The sequence below is a fragment of the Mytilus galloprovincialis genome, chromosome 12 (assembly GCF_965363235.1).
Source record: "Mytilus galloprovincialis chromosome 12, xbMytGall1.hap1.1, whole genome shotgun sequence".
Taxonomy (NCBI): Eukaryota; Metazoa; Mollusca; class Bivalvia; order Mytilida; family Mytilidae; genus Mytilus; species Mytilus galloprovincialis.
Window position 1 is genome coordinate 28,163,077 of NC_134849.1, and position 18,883 is coordinate 28,181,959.

Genomic DNA, 18,883 nt, shown 5'->3' on the forward strand with positions numbered 1-18,883 from the left:
CAATGAACCAAAGGATTGAAATGAATTGTAAATACATTATCTTCAAGATGATTCAAAGGTGCTTTTTTTGATATTTTTCTTTAAATTGTGTTATAGCAACATAATTCTTTTCATTTTTGCTGGAGGCTAGATATTGTCTTTATAATTGTACATATCTATAATAATTAAGGTGGTACCTAACACTACAGGGAGATAACTCTGTAAAGTCAGCTAAACTTTTTAATTACGTTGTGTTGTAAAGAGAATAATAAGCTTCACAAAGATCAAAATTGGTGTTTGTCAAACTGCTATTTAACCAGTGTAATTTTTCTGACAAAACGGTTGGTTCAAAATTTTTGAAATTTTTATATTTTTGTTAAAGGGTCAAAGTAAATATTTTGTCAAAATTTTATCAAAGATTAATTTTAGTGAAAGTGTTAGGTACCACCTTAAAACAACACATTAATGCAATATTCCTATATGCTGTTTTATGAGTAAAGCTATCAGAATTCCAGAAGGCATTTATTTAATCCAGAGAAAACAGTTGAAAGGAAGAAATCCCAGTTACATTTATTTGATAGTATTTTTTTCAGATTTGTAGTTTTGACAAGGTCAGTTCAATGAATTAGAACTGCTCCATTAAACATATAGGGTACTCAGGAGGCACTTTGAGAACCAAGTAAAAATAATCCATCTATTTTTCGACTTACAATGCATAAAACACCTATTAATGAGACTTTAGCCTTCCTTGGGTTTATGTAACAGCTCTGATATTTTGGTACTGAAATGCAGATTATTTTCATTTTTTTTCCCCTTATATTTTCATCTTGTAAAAATAGCATAAGTATATTGACTATAGTAAAGAATATGAACAGATCTGAGTACCGTTAGACAGTGCACACTTATTGTTTATTTATTTATATCAAATATTTGATTTGAATGTAAACTAAAAGACAATACACAATAAGTAATTAGGGTTTCAAAGATCATTTTGCTATGGAAAAAAACATAATATTTTAATGAATAAACATGGCTAAATGAGTAAAGACCTCATTAGATGGATATTCCTTCAGTACATATACCTTTGCTATTTAATAATATGATCATATTATAACCCTATTCTAAATATTCTAGAATTGATATAATATAGTGAGTGACTGTATATATCACAAATGATTACTGTAAACCAACTGATTTTTGCCACTTTCATGAGTAGAAAAATTAAGCGTAAAAAAATTATTGCGAATATGTAAAACTCGCTTGTTTCCTTATTAAAACACACCAAGTAAGCTAGAAAATCGTGAAATTAAATATCTGCGTAGTGGACTAGAGGGGTATATTCAGTAAAACATCTCCCATTAACTTTAATGCTAATCTATGTGTGGAAATAAATTTATACCTGATTTACCTTTAGAAATTAAAAACTTTCATATATCATTCATGAAAATACAAATGTAGCCCTACCTTTTGCAACAATAAAAACATAGGGTCATGCAGCATTTTTGGGCATTCACATGGCCTTGTTTACAAACAATGTAGATTCACACTGAATTCCTATACTGACCCCCATTACTTTTCAACCATGTAGGGAAAAAAATTAGTACATTCAGCATTCATTTTTTAATTTTTTTTCAACTCTAGTTTTGATCCATCTACCAAAAAATATTTATTACAAACATTATCTACCAATCAGAAGAGCACATGACTTCAGTTTTAGACAGAAAGCTCTCCCCCAAATGGGCGGTCCCTGATGACATATATTTATTTACTGAATTTACCCCTATAAAGGGCCAAACGCAAAATAAAGTATCCGTGAAAATAAGTTGGTTTACAGTATACAATCAATGCAATGTTACTGCTCAAGTAGAACAGCTGCAGTATATAATTTATTACACAAATTTATGTTTTGAGTAATCTATTTTAGGCAAAACAGGGTTTTTGTGATTTATTTACCCATGATTTGGATTTACACAGGTTTATCGTAGTATTTATATGACAATAATTGTAAAATACTGCGAGATTTTAGTGGATCTTTATAAACAAGCATTTGTGCATTTGTTTAAATGTGGCCAGTTAAATAAATGTTAATTATTTTTTTTTTTTAAGTTCTATTTGTGCAATATTTTGGTTATTAATTATTGTTAGATATTGTGTATATTAAATGGTACATAAAGACTTACTGGTACATGTAGTCAAAAAGTTAAATATGTTGTCATTGATATAATTAATTGAAATTTATTTTTGTCATTTATTTTTGTTAAGAGAATATGGTCAGAGGAGCAAGGATAAGTTTTGCGAATAGTTATATTAGAGAGAGAGAGTCACTTATATTAAGGATCTCCAAAAAAAAGTTTTTTTTTAATGTTGGGTGTTAAAAATATTGTTTGAACCTTTGGTTATATTAATTATCTACTAATGATCTCCCTTAATTTACTTAGTAAGAGAGATAATTTTACTTAAACAAGGGAAATTACTTATATTTTTCATCATCATTTTTATGCCCCATTTAGGGGCATTATGTTTTCTGGTCTGTGCGTCCGTTCGTCCGTCTGTTCGTTCGTCCGTCCGTTCGTCTGTCCCGCTTCAGGTTAAAGTTTTTGGTCGAGGTAGTTTTTGATGAAGTTGAAGTCCAATCAACTTGAAACTTAGTACACATGTTCCTTATGATATGATCTTTCTAATTTAAATGCCAAATTAGAGTTTTGACCCCAATTTTACGGTTCACTGATAGAAAATGATAGTGCAAATTTCAGGTTAAAGTTTTTGGCTTCAGGTTAAAGTTTTTGGTCAAGGTAGTTTTTGATGAAGTTGAAGTCCAATCAACTTGAAACTTAGTATACATGTGCCCTATGATATGATCTTTCTAATTTAAATGCCAAATTAGAGTTTTGACCCCAATTTTACGGTTCACTGAACATAGAAAATGATAGTGCAAATTTCAGGTTAAAGTTTTTGGCTTCAGGTTAAAGTTTTTGGTCAAGGTAGTTTTTGATGAAGTTGAAGTCCAATCAACTTGAAACTTAGTATACATGTGCCCTATGATATGATCTTTCTAATTTAAATGCCAAATTAGAGTTTTGACCCCAATTTTACGGTTCACTGAACATAGAAAATGATAGTGCAAATTTCAGGTTAAAGTTTTTGGTCAAGGTAGTTTTTGATGAAGTTGAAGTCCAATCAACTTGAAACTTAGTATACATGTGCCCTATGATATGATCTTTCTAATTTAAATGCCAAATTAGAGTTTTGACCCCCAATTTTACGGTTCACTGAACATAGAAAATGATAGTGCAAATTTCAGGTTAAAGTTTTTGGTCAAGGTAGTTTTTGATGAAGTTGAAGTCCAATCAACTTGAAACTTAGTATACATGTGCCCTATGATATGATCTTTCTAATTTAAATGCCAAATTAGAGTTTTGACCCCAATTTTACGGTTCACTGAACATAGAAAATGATAGTGCAAATTTCAGGTTAAAGTTTTTGGTCAAGGTAGTTTTTGATAAAGTAGAAGTCCAATCAACTTGAAACTTAGTATACATGTTTCCTTTGATAAGATCATTCTAATTTTAATGCCAAATTAGAGAATTTATTCCAATTTCACAGTCCTTTAAACATAGAAAATGATAGTGTGAGTGGGGCATCCGTGTACTGTGGACACATTCTTGTTCTGATTTTGTCGGTAGAAACAATGATCATAGTATGCTCTTTTTTTTCTTAGTTATTTTTTTAATATTTAAATAATAATTTGTAGTACATTATTTAATTTATGGTTACATGTATTTGTCAAATTTCAGGATTTTGATATTTTCTGCCCCTATTATATTCCTCTGTGAAATATATTAAATTTTTAAGGTTTTCAAAATTTGGCAGCAGTGTTTTCATCCATATAGTTATTCATGCAATTATCTTATTTTTTTCAAATACCTTTTCAACCATTCAAAATGGTGGAATTTATGGAAATGTGAAAAATTGAATCTAACTCGCAAACTTCTGATTTTCCTGGCATATCCCGTTATAATGAGTTTTTCCTGGGAAAATATTGCATCACACAACAAAATATTGTTGCCAGTGATAAAATTAACTATCATTGTGACAACATTTCGATTCACAAAGTGATATTCCATATTAAAAAATCAGTGTAATGGAACCACGTTAAAGTTTAATATTGTCTCAAAATATTGTATCATACTAATGGAAAGGGGTAGGGGAAGGAAGGTTGAAAGTTGACTCCTAAAATCAGAATTTCAAATACCTTCACTTATATAGAATTAACAAATTTAGATAAACGAGACATATTTGTACTCTTTTTTTTTCAAAAGTAAAGACAGCTTTAAAAGTAGAATATTTAAACAATAATTTTATTGATCAATTTTCCTGATTAAACACATGTGTCAGAGCTGATCAATTTTGTATTTATCAGATATTTTTCATTAAAAATGAATTATTATTACTGACATTAAGGTGGTACCTAACACTACAGGAGATAACTCTGTAAAATCAGCTAAACGTTTTAATTATATTGTGTTGTTGAGGGAATATCAAGCTTTTCATTGATCAAAATTAGTGTTTGTTAAACTGCTATATAACCAGTGTAATTTTTCTGATAAAACGGTTGGTTCAAATTTTTTTGAATTTTTCATATTTTTGTCAAAGGGTCAAAGTAAATACTAAGTCAAAATTTTATGAAAATTTAAACAAGCCAAATTAATTCTAGTGAAGGTGTTTGATACCACCTTAAATTCATTGTAATTTTTAGGGCTGATAGAGACAGTCCTGAACTACTCTATTTGATATTGTCTCAAACTGTTGTATTACATCAATATTTACCTATGGTTATTGTGATAACAATGGAGTCACCATTGAAGTTGTGTTGTTGATTAAAATTGGAATGAAACTTTAAAAACAATTTGTTTGGGTTTTTTTTATGCCCCATTTATGAAGTTGAAGTCCAATCAACTTGAAACTTAGTACACATGTTCCCTATGATAGGTCTTTATAATTTTAATGCCAAATTAAGTTTTTACCCTATTATCACGGTCCACTAAACGTAGAAAATGATAGTGTGGATGGGGCATCTGTGTACTATGGACACATTTTTGTTTATCATATACAGAAACTGAACAAAAACATTCATTATTATTCTACTTTCCTTTCATTTTTGTGTGGGTTGGATGAAGTCCAAAACTAGCTTATAGAAGGGTGATGTTGGGCGGGAGGGGAAAAGAGGATATTGGAGAAACTATCAACAGCAAAAGGATCAGCAGTACAAGACCAACAAAGTTGAAAAAAGCAACCAATACAATTGAATTACTCCCTTTTATAGCTATTAGACTCCATGTTGAAGACCATAATTTGACCCATATAAATGGTTTACTTTTACAAATTGTGACTTGGTTAGACCACATCTTATATCTATTTGAAATAATAGACAAAAACAATAAAATTAGTCAACTTAAAATCTTCATTTATGGGCAATATTTTGACTAGTTTTCATGTATGTTGCATGCTTTTTTCAAAAATATTAATTCTCCTCTCAGACAAATTTAAGAATGTATTTTTCCGAGGCAATGTTAGCACTGATGGGCCAATTTTCAAAAACATCGTTGTAAGACTAAACTACATTGAAAGGAGGGTAGTATACCTAACTTAATATTGACTTTACGGTTCAGCTAACAAAGAAGCTAACCAAAGATATTACCTTTACCTACACACTTAATGCGTTTTGTCGTAAAGTTGAACAGTTGGTTAAGACGGCTGTATTGGTGGTAGGTAGTAGCATTGAAACCTGATAGGATAACCATATTTTTATCTTGTTGTCTGAACACCCTGGATGGTCTTGATTGTTGTGACATGCTTGTCTGTAAGATCCCCACCCTGACCAAACTGAAGACTTGTTAATTAGGAGATAACTGTATTGCATTCTAAGCTCCGACGGCATCTACTGTACAGGTATTTGCGACCATCAAATCACAAATTGATGACAGCGTGCTTAAAATACTATATTATTATCTCCATTCTAATGAAACTGACAGAAAACAACATTAAAACATGTATTTTAAAAAAAAATCTCATATATCGTCTGAGCTTGCGTGTATGTCCCATAGCATCAATTGTCAATTGATGCCATGAAAATTAGTGACGTTATCCAATCAAAATGAACTTTACAAACGTTGTTGCATTACAATTGGTATGTGTTGCTTGTCTGCCAATGACACAGCATTTAGGAGAAATACTAGTAGCAAAAACTAGTTGGTTCAGAGTTAAAATTATAGTATGTCTTGTAATGGTGACAAGTCGTCCTGTGGATTGCTACCTTATGAACTAGCATCAACAAATCTGGTTTATTGTGTCAAATTTCGACAAAGCAGGGTTCATAAAATATATCTTAAATGTGATCTTGTCCTGATATACATATAATATTGGCAAATGGACGTTAAACACAAATCAATTGTCAATCTTCACCGGTCTGAAACTAGTGGACTAATTTTAACCAACTTTGACATGATTGGTGACTTGAAATTCCTGAATAGCTAATTACAGAAAACACGAACACAAGTCATCTTTAAGCAATTACGTTGTAGATTTGCCAGATTTCCTGGTATCCTATTTTTCTGTTCATCCGAAGTTGCCTCGATAATAAAACTTTAGATCACAGGGCTAAGTATTGAGCTTGTGGGTATAGTTATTCCAGAAGTACAAGTGTCAATTCGCCGTTTCAGAATCTAATGCATCCTGGGTAATATTTTCAAAAGTGTACACCAAAACGTCCTGATTGGTTAAAAATGTCATAAACAATGGAAATTTAACCAATGACGAGACGTTATTATCATTTTGGGGTACGAACAATGAAATTACCCATGATGCTTTATATTCTGAAACGGCCAATTGCAAATCAGTCTCCTTTGAATACAGACGACCAGACAAACAAATTTAATGCAGTTCTGAATTGCAAGTAGTAAAAGTGGAGGTCTTTATTTCGGTATTTTTCCGCCATTTTTGTCCATTATTTTCCTATGTTTTTATTTAAGCACCTAGCTTATTTTCTCTTCTGGTTTTTTTTTTTCTGATGCCCATTCACTTTTCTGTAGGCCCACCTGTATGATTAGGTTAAATTACATGATATTACGTTGTATGTTGAATTAATACCATGGGTTCCTGGCTCACATCACGAAGTATTAGATTGGGCGAGGATGACAAACTAGTCGAATTAACAACGTTCTTAACATGATAGGAAGCAGAGTGTACGATCTACAATGTAGGACTGCAAAATTGTAAATTGTTTATAAAAATAAGGAGACATGTTTTGATAATTAAGGAAAAAAAGGAAAGAAAATAAAGATAGGAAAATAATGGACAAAAACGACGGTACCATAAAAATAGCATTACACCATAAAACATTTTGTTATCGGAATATATCAGTTTCTTATGGGGGTATTATAAAGGTTCTCGTATTTCTCGGGAAATCGTGGTACCGCCATTTTTGTCCTTTTATTTTCCTGCCTTTTTATTTGTGAACCTTATTTTCTTTCCTTTTTTTTCCTTACGCCCATTCTCTTTTCTGTAGGCCCACCTGTATGTTTTGGTTAAATTACATGATATTACGTTGTATGTTGAATTAATACCCTGGGTTCCTGGCTCACATCACGATGTATTAGATTGGGCGAGGATGACAGGCTAGTCGAATTAACAACGTTCTTACATGTAACATGATAGGAAGCAGAGTGTACGACCTACAATGTAGGACTGCAAAATTGTAATATAATTGTTTATAGAAATAAGGAGACATGTTTTGATAATTAATCAACTATCTACCAAAGTTCAAATGGAGTGAATGTATATAATGGCTTAGAGATAGTAAAGAAAGTCCCTGGTGGAAATAATTGGAGTTTGCACGTGTGTTTCTGGATATAACTCAATATTTCTCAAATGATAGAAATTGTTTGTTCTTATACTTAAATATTGAAAATAACAAGGTAGGATTGCCAGTGAGACGTCTATTCAACCTAGTTCAAATGAAGCTGGATTATAGCAATTATAGGTCGATCACCGTCAGATTGTCATTAATGAGCAAAACCATACTGTATAATCAGCTCTAAAAGTACCCTATAGATCATTCAAAGGTAATCGTGTCGTTGGTTTGCTTTGCCATTGACACATGTCGGACGTCTCCTTTTATTTGTATTAATTTCAAATACATTAGAACAGAAGAAATACATAGTATGTTCCCTTACAGCCGAATTCTTTGAGTGTGTAGCTAAAGGTTTTTTCTTTGGTTAGCCTGCTTACTAGCTGAACCGTGAAGTTATTATAGATAAGGTATACTCGGGGACTTTTATAGCTGACTATGCGGTATGGGCTTTGCTCATTGTTGAAGGCCGTACGGTGACCTATAGTTGTTAATGTCTGTGTCATTTTGGTCTTTTGTGGATAGTTGTCTCATTGGCAATCATACCACATCTTCTTTTTATACCCTACTTTAGAAGTAGCCTTGTCCTACAGACATAGATTGGTTATCTCTAGGACTAGTCTATTCTTAGAGGAGGGTAGTTTACCTAACGTAAAAATAACTGCACGGTTCAGCTAGCAAGCAGACTAACCAAAAGCTACACACTGAAAGAAATCGGCTGTAAATAACTGTGTAAAATAGAAATCGGTCAATATCTTCCTCAAGTCCCGTAACTACGTCCCATGCATCACAAGATGCATAGCATTTATTGTAACACTAATCCCCAGGTGTGATTTTTATAGTTACATGTATGCACATCATTCAGTTACAGTACTGAGATTTTTATGCCCCCATTTACGGGCATTATATTTTCTGGTATATGTGTCCGTCTGTTCGTCCGTCCGTCTGTTCCGCTTCAGGTTAAAGTTTTTGGTCGAGGTAGTTTTTGATGAAGTTGAAGTCCAATCAACTTGAAACTTGTTCCCTATGATATGATCTTTCTAATTTTAATGATTTTACCCCATTTTCAAGGTCCACTGAACATAGAAAATGATAGTGCGGATGGGTCATCCGTGTACTTTGGACACATTCTTGTTTTATTTTATTTTTTTATACCCATAATGTTTTACCGTAAATTAACACAAAAATAGCGTAAATCAACAAAAAAAAAATCAAATTATGAAGCGTTAAATGTGTTGTTGGGTTTCTGTTTCATTGACATATACTGCTTTTATTGGTATAAATAGTACATTAGGTATATTCATACAAGAACAAACATATGATGTTCCTTAACACAATTGCATAAAATAGAAATCCGTCAATATCCTCCTCAAGAACTAGGTCCCATCACAAGATTGTGTTTTTAACATGTAATGTAACCTAAAACTTAAGGTGTGATTTTTACAGGTATATACATCCTTACATGTCAATTTTAACACCTTCATGTGACGGCTTACAAGCTTCCCATATCGGATAATTGTTCAAACTTTTTAGAATACAATCGGGGGTTTTGGATAGTATCAAATGCACTGCTTTTATGCTGGGATGTTTAAAACGATGAAAGATTTTTTTCTGCTGTGGTTGATAATCACTTGCTGCAAGGGTTTACATTTAAAAGGTTAGTTTCAAATATGAACGAAATGTGTTATTTATATTTTGAAATGAGCCAATTTCCTCGTGTTTTGGAAGTTTATATCAATACTTTAAATTTGAAAATGTTGCATGAGAGATCAATATTCTGTAGAGAATGCGCAAAAAGGCGAGATTTCGGCTTTTCATGTCAAATTGCCAAATTGCCCCTAACATGTATAAAACAAATTTCTAAGAAATAATCTTTCATTTTTAGAATTAGATATTACCACAGTGACTATGTTCTATACTAGATATTGAAAAGGTAAATTTTCTGCTGAAAAATAAAAAAAAAAAACACAATTCCTGATCAAAATTTTGAAGATGGGTTTTATATAGATTTTTTTTTATATAGATTAGACCGTTGGTTTTCCCGTTTGAATGGTTTTACACTATTAATTTTGGGGCCCTTTATAGCTTGTTGTTCGGTGTGAGCCAAGGCTCCGTGTTGAAGGCCGTACCTTGACCTATAATAGTTTACTTTTATAAATTGTTATTTGGATGGAGAGTTGTCTCATTGGCACTCATACCACATCTTCCTATTATATCTATTTAGACTATTCCTTTTAAACCTTATCCTTTCATAAAGATACAAGTGTGTGTAAATATTTTTGTTCCCATTGTTTCCAACTATAATATTGTTTGTGAACATTTCTAGTGAATGAAAATCTAAAAATGCACATCATACATGTATGCAGGAAACACGGTTCGTTTCACTCTGAACACAGAAAACACGGTTCGTTTCACTCTGAACACAGAAAACACGGTTCGTTTCACTCTGAACACAGAAGACACGGTTCGCTTCACTCTGAACGCATGAACACGGTTCGTTTTACTCTGAACGCAGAAAACACGATACATTTCACTCAGAACGCAGAAAACGGTTCGCTCCACTCAGAACGCAGAAAACACGGTTCGCTTCACTCTGAACGCAGGAAACACGAAACGTTTCACTCTGAAAGCAGGAAACACGGTTCGTTAAACTGTGAATACAGGAAACAGTGTTCGTTATGCTATTAAAGTATGAAAAACGGTTCGTTGCAATGTGGTTACAGGGAACACAGCTCTGTATACTGTGAAAGCCGGAAACTTGTTGAGTTACTTTAAAATATCACTACCAACCACCTTATAGATTTATCTTTTTTTTTAAGTTAAACCTAATTCTAAATAGTTGATTATGTATGTTTTAGGTTCTAAACAAGAGGAAAATTCAAAACATGGTAAGGAAAATTTACAAACTTTTTATAGGTTTGTAAAAACATTGTTTAATCTGATTTAAAATCTTTTTTATGACATTTTGATATTAAACTTAGAAGACAGATAATGGTTTCAATTTTAATTATAAAAATATTTACATTTTTTAAGTAGTTACGAGATAATCTCAATGCTCATTTATTAAATAACATCCTATTTATCTATCTATTTAATTCATTTATGTATCTATCCAATTACTTAGTATGTACGTTGGTTAAAGTACTTATAATGTGCGTGAAAATGTTATAGTTATGCGCATGTTTGGGATTATATGATGTGCATGTAGCTCTTGAAAGACCGTGTGTATGGCAAGCCGTTCTCGTCAAAACTATGTTTAAACCATTTTTCGAAAAATTTACACACTGAGAATTACAAAAAAGCACACTGAGATTTAAAAACTTCAATACGCACACTGAGAATTGAAAATTACACACTGAGAATTGAAAATTACACACTGAGAATTAAAAATTACACACTGAGATTTCATAAAGACGCACTGAGATTACAAAAATGAAAAATGCACACTGAGAATTGAATATTACACACTGAGAATTGAAAATTACACACTGAGATTTCAAAAAGACACACTGAGAATAAATAAACTGAAAACACACACTGAGAATTTGAAATTACACACTGAGAATTTAAAATTACACACTGAGAATTGTGCGCACTTTTTATGCGCACATATCTAATTAGCATACTTAATCTGAATCTATTACAAGCTTAAAACAACAAGGGGACAGAACTCGTTAGTCCTTCGATTTGGTTCCAAATTATTAATAAAAAAAACTTTAGAAATACAAGAACAAGAAAAATACTCACTTACTCTTATTACAAAATATAACCAAATTGTGAAAAACTTTATTAAAATTATAAGAAAACATTGGAACAATCTTCAAAAGAATGCAGTGAAATTTTTACCCAAGTGTCTATTATAGCATATAAACGTAACAAAAGTATAAAAGATTAACTAGCGAAATCAAGGAAACTGTTGGAAGACTTTTGAAAAGGGACCCATGTTTAATTACTGGTAGTAGTAATGATCTGAATTATAGGCAACAAACTTATGAATATGAGCGATATTAAGTCTTGAAATTTAATACGAATGTTGGTTAAAGGAATCGCATTTCATTATAATGACAAGAGTTCTTGAGATCAAGATATTAATCTGTTGAATAATTCATTTCATGAATATTCATTAGTAATTTGCATATTAATCTCAGTGTGTATTTTTGAAATCTCAGTGTGTGTTTTTCAATTTATTTCATCTCAGTGTGTCTTTTTAAAATCTCAGTGTGTAATTTTGAATTCTCAGTGTGTAATTTTGAATTCTCAGTGTGTGTTTTTTATTTTTTTAAATCTCAGTGTGTAATTTCGATTTCTCAGTGTGTTATTTTAGGTTTTTAAATCTCAGTGTGTATTTTTGTCGAAAAAAGGGTTTAAACATAGTTTTGACGAGAACGGCTTGCCATACGTGTGCTTTAACACGAATATAACCAGTTTGACTGCTAAAATGTTTGCGCTTAGGCTTTATCAACTCAACATTATTATTGTTATACATGAATATAGATTAATTTTCCAGTGATAGTCATTTTGTTTAATTTTGATTTGTTCAACTTTAACTGTATTCACTTTATAGCTTTAACTGTTGATACGCATTACTAGAAAGGATATGGAATTGCTGAAAATAAAATAAATTAGAAAAAACGGACTCGACATCTCTGTTTTTTAGAATTTTCATTTCATTTCTATAGTTGATATTTCTTTAATATGCCATTCATATTTCTATTTCAAATTCGCCGTTTCAGAATCTAATGCATCATGGGTAATATTTTCAAAAGCGTGCACCAAAGCGTTTTGATTGGTTTAAAACGTTATAAACAATGGAAATTCAACCAATGACGTAACGTTATTTTCACTTTGGGGTACGAACAATGAAATTACCCATGATGCTTTAGATTCTGAAACGGCGAATTCCTTACTTAGAAGTTTACAGAAGTTTTCATCATTTTAAAGTAAATAAATATATATAAAAGGATAAATGCTTTGTCACTATCAACTGATATTGGTTACTATACAGCTCGACTTAGATACCGACGACAAGCGTTAATGGCAACTACATCGCCGGCGAATCTGACCATAGAGGTATTGTTTGTAGTAGACTACGCCATATACAAACGGTAAGTACAATCTAACTATAGAGGTATTGTTTGTAGTATACTATGTCATATACAAACGGTAAGTACAATCTAACTATAGAGGTATTGTTTGTAGTAGACTACGCCATATATAAACGGTAAGTACAATATAACTATAGAGGTATTGTTTGTAGTAGACTACGCCATATATAAACGGTAAGTACAATCTAACTATAGAGGTATTGTTTGTAGTAGACTATGCCATATACAAACGGTAAGTACAATATAACTATAGAGGTATTGTTTGTAGTAGACTACGCCATATATAAACGGTAAGTACAATCTAACTATAGAGGTATTGTTTGTAGTAGACTACGCCATATACAAACGGTAAGTACAATCTAACTATAGAGGTATTGTTTGTAGTAGACTACGCCATATACAAACGGTAAGTACAATCTAACTATAGAAGTATTGTTTGTAGTAGACTACGCCATATATAAACGGTAAGTACAATCTAACTATAGAGGTATTGTTTGTAGTAGACTACGCCATATATAAACGGTAAGTTCAATCTTACTATAGAGGTATTGTTTGTAGTAGACTACGCCATATACAAACGGTAAGTACAATCTAACTATAGAGGTATTGTTAGTAGTAGACTACGCCATATATAAACGGTAAGTACAATCTAACTATAGAGGTATTGTTTGTAGTAGACTACGCCATATACAAACGGTAAGTACAATCTAACTATAGAGGTATTGTTTGTAGTAGACTACGCCATATATAAACGGTAAGTACAATCTTACTATAGAGGTATTGTTTGTAGTAGACTACGCCATATACAAACGGTAAGTACAATCTAACTATAGAGGTATTGTTAGTAGTAGACTACGCCATATATAAACGGTAAGTACAATCTAACTATAGAGGTATTGTTTGTAGTAGACTATGCCATATACAAACGGTAAGTACAATATAACTATAGAGGTATTGTTTGTAGTAGACTACGCCATATATAAACGGTAAGTACAATCTAACTATAGAGGTATTGTTTGTAGTAGACTACGCCATATACAAACGGTAAGTACAATCTAACTATAGAGGTATTGTTAGTAGTAGACTACGCCATATACAAACGGTAAGTACAATCTAACTACAGAGGTATTGTTTGTAGTAGACTATGCCATATACAAACGGTAAGTACAATCTAACTATAGAGGTATTGTTTGTAGTAGACTACGCCATATACAAACGGTAAGTACAATATAACTATAGAGGTATTGCTTGTAGTAGACTATGCCATCTACAAATGGTAAGTACAATCTAACTATAGAGGTATTGTGTGTAGTAGACTATGCCGTATATAAACGGTAAGTTCAATCTAACTATAGAGGTATTGCTTGTAGTATACTATGCCATATACAAACGGTAAGTACAATCTAACTATAGAGGTATTGTTTGTAGTAGACTACGCCATATACAAACGGTAAGTACAATATAACTATAGAGGTATTATTTGTAGTAGACTACGCCATATACAAACGGTAAGTACAATATAACTATAGAGGTATTGTTTGAAGTAGACTATGTCATATACAAACGGTAAGTACAATCTAACTATAGAGGTATTGTTTGTAGTAGACTATGCCATATACAAATGGTAAGACTATAGAGGTATTGTTTGTAATAGTATATGCCATATATACAAACGGTAAGTTCAATATAACTATAGAGGTATTGTTTGTAGTAGACTATGTCATATACAAACGGTAAGTACAATCTAACTATAGAGGTATTGTTTGTAGTAGACTATGCCATATACAAATGGTAAGACTATAGAGGTATTGTTTGTAATAGTATATGCCATATATACAAACGGTAAGTTCAATATAACTATAGAGGTATTGTTTGTAGTAGACTATACCATATACAAACGGTAAGTACAATCTAACTATAGAGGTATTGTTTGTAGTAGACTATGCCATATACAAACGTTAGTACAATCTAACTATAGAGGTATTGTTTGTAATAGTATATGCCATATATACAAACGGTAAGTTCAATATAACTATAGAGGTATTGTTTGTAGTAGACTATGTCATCTACAAACGGTAAGTACAATCTAACTATAGAGGTATTGTTTGTAGTAGACTATACCATATACAAACGGTAAGTACAATCTAACTATAGAGGTATTGTTTGTATTAGACTACGCCATATATAAACGGTAAGTACAATCTAACTATAGAGGTATTGTTTGTAGTAGACTATGCCATATACAAACGACAAGTTCAATCAAACTATAGAGGTATTGTTTGTAGTAGACTATGCCATATACAAACGTTAGTACAATCTAACTATAGAGGTATTGTTTGTAGTAGACTACGCCATATACAAACGGTAAGTACAATCTAACTATAGAGGTATTATTTGTATTAGACTATGCCATCTACAAACGGTAAGTACAATCTAACTATAGAGGTATTGTTTGTAGTATACTATGCCATATACAAACGGTAAGTTCAATCTAACTATAGAGGTATTGTTTGTAGTAGACTATACCATATACAAACGGTAAGTACAATCTAACTATAGAGGTATTGTTTGTAGTAGACTATGTCATCTACAAACGGTAAGTACAATCTAACTATAGAGGTATTGTTTGTAGTAGACTATGTCATATACAAACGGTAAGTACAATCTAACTATAGAGGTATTGTTTGTATTAGACTATGCCATATACAAACGGTAAGTACAATCTAACTATAGAGGTATTGTTTGTAGTAGACTATGTCATATACAAACGGTAAGTACAATCTTACTATAGAGGTATTGTTTGTAGTAGACTATGCCATATATAAACGGTAAGTACAATCTAACTATAGAGGTATTGTTTGTAGTAGACTACGCCATATATAAACGGTAAGTACAATCTAACTATAGAGGTATTGTTTGTAGTAGACTACGCCATATATAAACGGTAAGTACAATCTAACTATAGAGGTATTGTTTGTAGTAGACTACGCCATATATAAACGGTAAGTACAATCTAACTATAGAAGTATTGTTTGTAGTAGACTATGCCATATATAAACGGTAAGTACAATCTAACTATAGAGGTATTGTTTGTAGTAGACTACGCCATATATAAACGGTAAGTACAATATAACTATAGAAGTATTGTTTGTAGTAGACTATGCCATATACAAACGGTAAGTACAATCTAACTATAGAAGTATTGTTTGTAGTAGACTATGCCATATACAAACGGTAAGTACAATCTAACTATAGAAGTATTGTTTGTAGTAGACTACGCCATATATAAACGGTAAGTACAATATAACTATAGAGGTATTGCTTGTAGTAGACTATGCCATATACAAACGGTAAGTACAATCTTACTATAGAAGTATAATGTTTGTAGTAGACTACGCCATATATAAACGGTTAGTACAATCTAACTATAGAGGTATTGTTTGTAGTAGACTACGCCATATATAAACGGTAAGTACAATCTAACTATAGAGGTATTGTTTGTAGTAGACTATGCCATATATAAACGGTAAGTACAATCTAACTATAGAGGTATAATGTTTGTAGTAGACTACGCCATATACAAACGGTAAGTACAATCTAACTATAGAGGTATTATTTGTATTAGACTATGCCATCTACAAACGGTAAGTACAATCTAACTATAGAGGTATTGTTTGTAGTATACTATGCCATATACAAACGGTAAGTTCAATCTAACTATAGAGGTATTGTTTGTAGTAGACTATACCATATACAAACGGTAAGTACAATCTAACTATAGAGGTATTGTTTGTAGTAGACTATGTCATCTACAAACGGTAAGTACAATCTAACTATAGAGGTATTGTTTGTAGTAGACTATGTCATATACAAACGGTAAGTACAATCTAACTATAGAGGTATTGTTTGTATTAGACTATGCCATATACAAACGGTAAGTACAATCTAACTATAGAGGTATTGTTTGTAGTAGACTATGTCATATACAAACGGTAAGTACAATCTTACTATAGAGGTATTGTTTGTAGTAGACTATGCCATATATAAACGGTAAGTACAATCTAACTATAGAGGTATTGTTTGTAGTAGACTACGCCATATATAAACGGTAAGTACAATCTAACTATAGAGGTATTGTTTGTAGTAGACTACGCCATATATAAACGGTAAGTACAATCTAACTATAGAGGTATTGTTTGTAGTAGACTACGCCATATATAAACGGTAAGTACAATCTAACTATAGAAGTATTGTTTGTAGTAGACTATGCCATATATAAACGGTAAGTACAATCTAACTATAGAAGTATTGTTTGTAGTAGACTACGCCATATACAAACGGTAAGTACAATCTAACTATAGAAGTATTGTTTGTAGTAGACTACGCCATATATAAACGGTAAGTACAATCTAACTATAGAAGTATTGTTTGTAGTAGACTACGCCATATATAAACGGTAAGTACAATCTAACTATAGAGGTATTGTTTGTAGTAGACTACGCCATATATAAACGGTAAGTACAATCTAACTATAGAGGTATTGTTTGTAGTAGACTATGCCATATATAAACGGTAAGTACAATCTAACTATAGAGGTATAATGTTTGTAGTAGACTACGCCATCTACAAACGGTAAGTACAATCTAACTATAGAGGTATTGTTAGTATTAAACTATGCCATATTCAAACGGTAAGTTCAATTAAACTATAGAGGTATTGTTTGTAGTAGACTATGCCATATATAAACGGCAAGTAAGTCGTCTCTTTCGCTATTGCTCGTACATAATCATGAAGAATGGGATTATCATTCTCTTACACATACGAAGATAGACTGTTCACGAATATCAATATCACATAAAGTGTGTGGATCATGTTTTTTGAAATTTTTATATTTTTGTTAAAGGGTCAAATAAAATATTTTGTTAAAATTTAATGAAAATTAAGCGGGCCAAATTAATTTTAGTCAAAGTGCTGGTACCACATTGAGTCTTGCTGATTACAGTTGACCAGGTCGATACCACTGCTGGTGGACTATCAGTCCCCGAGGGTATCATCACCTCATTAGTCAGTATTTTGGTACTGACATGATTTAACAAACTTTACTAAAATTGACCGTTTATAAATTTTGAAATAATTAGGAAACTAAGGTTTCAACTCCCTCAGGCAAAGTTGACTTTAGATGAATTTGGATATCAGTTGTAGGTATTTTTGTCATATAGCTCTTCAATAATTTCGGTACTTATACATCCTCGGACTTCAAATGTTTGGCTTTGAGTGTTCCTGATGAAGGTAAATCCAGAAAAGCGCTTCGGACGCATTGAAATTATTAAACGTGTTGTTTTGATTTTTTTACATGAGATTATGATGAAAAGTCGTCTCTACTTTATTTTTGATTTTGAAAATAACGGGAATGGCGTATCTTATACAATTTTTTTTTTTTTTAGTATACGAAAATTAGTTAAAACTTCTAATTGGAGTTTTGTCAAAGTGAAGAATTTATCATTGTTTGAGATTGAGATTCCATTTATAGATGTAACAACATCAGGCAGCACTTTGAAGACCCCCCCCCCCCCCCCCCCCCCTCTTTGAATATACATCTCCAAGCTGAACGCTCATATAAAATTGCAATGATAGAAGCGTGTCATTAAAACTAAGGGTACAAAATGGAAAAATATTTACAGAGGCCAACATGGTCAATCCTTCATCTCGGTAGCCCCACTTTTTATAATATATTTCCTATTGTATAACTTAAATATCATTATGCAAGAACTATTTGCCACAGGATGTTAAGCAGGCAACGATCAAGCTTTTAACTATTGTTTCATGTGTTTTGTCATTTGCAACAACATTTTTAAAAAAAAAGTAGATCTGAACCGATTTGTCTCTATTCATT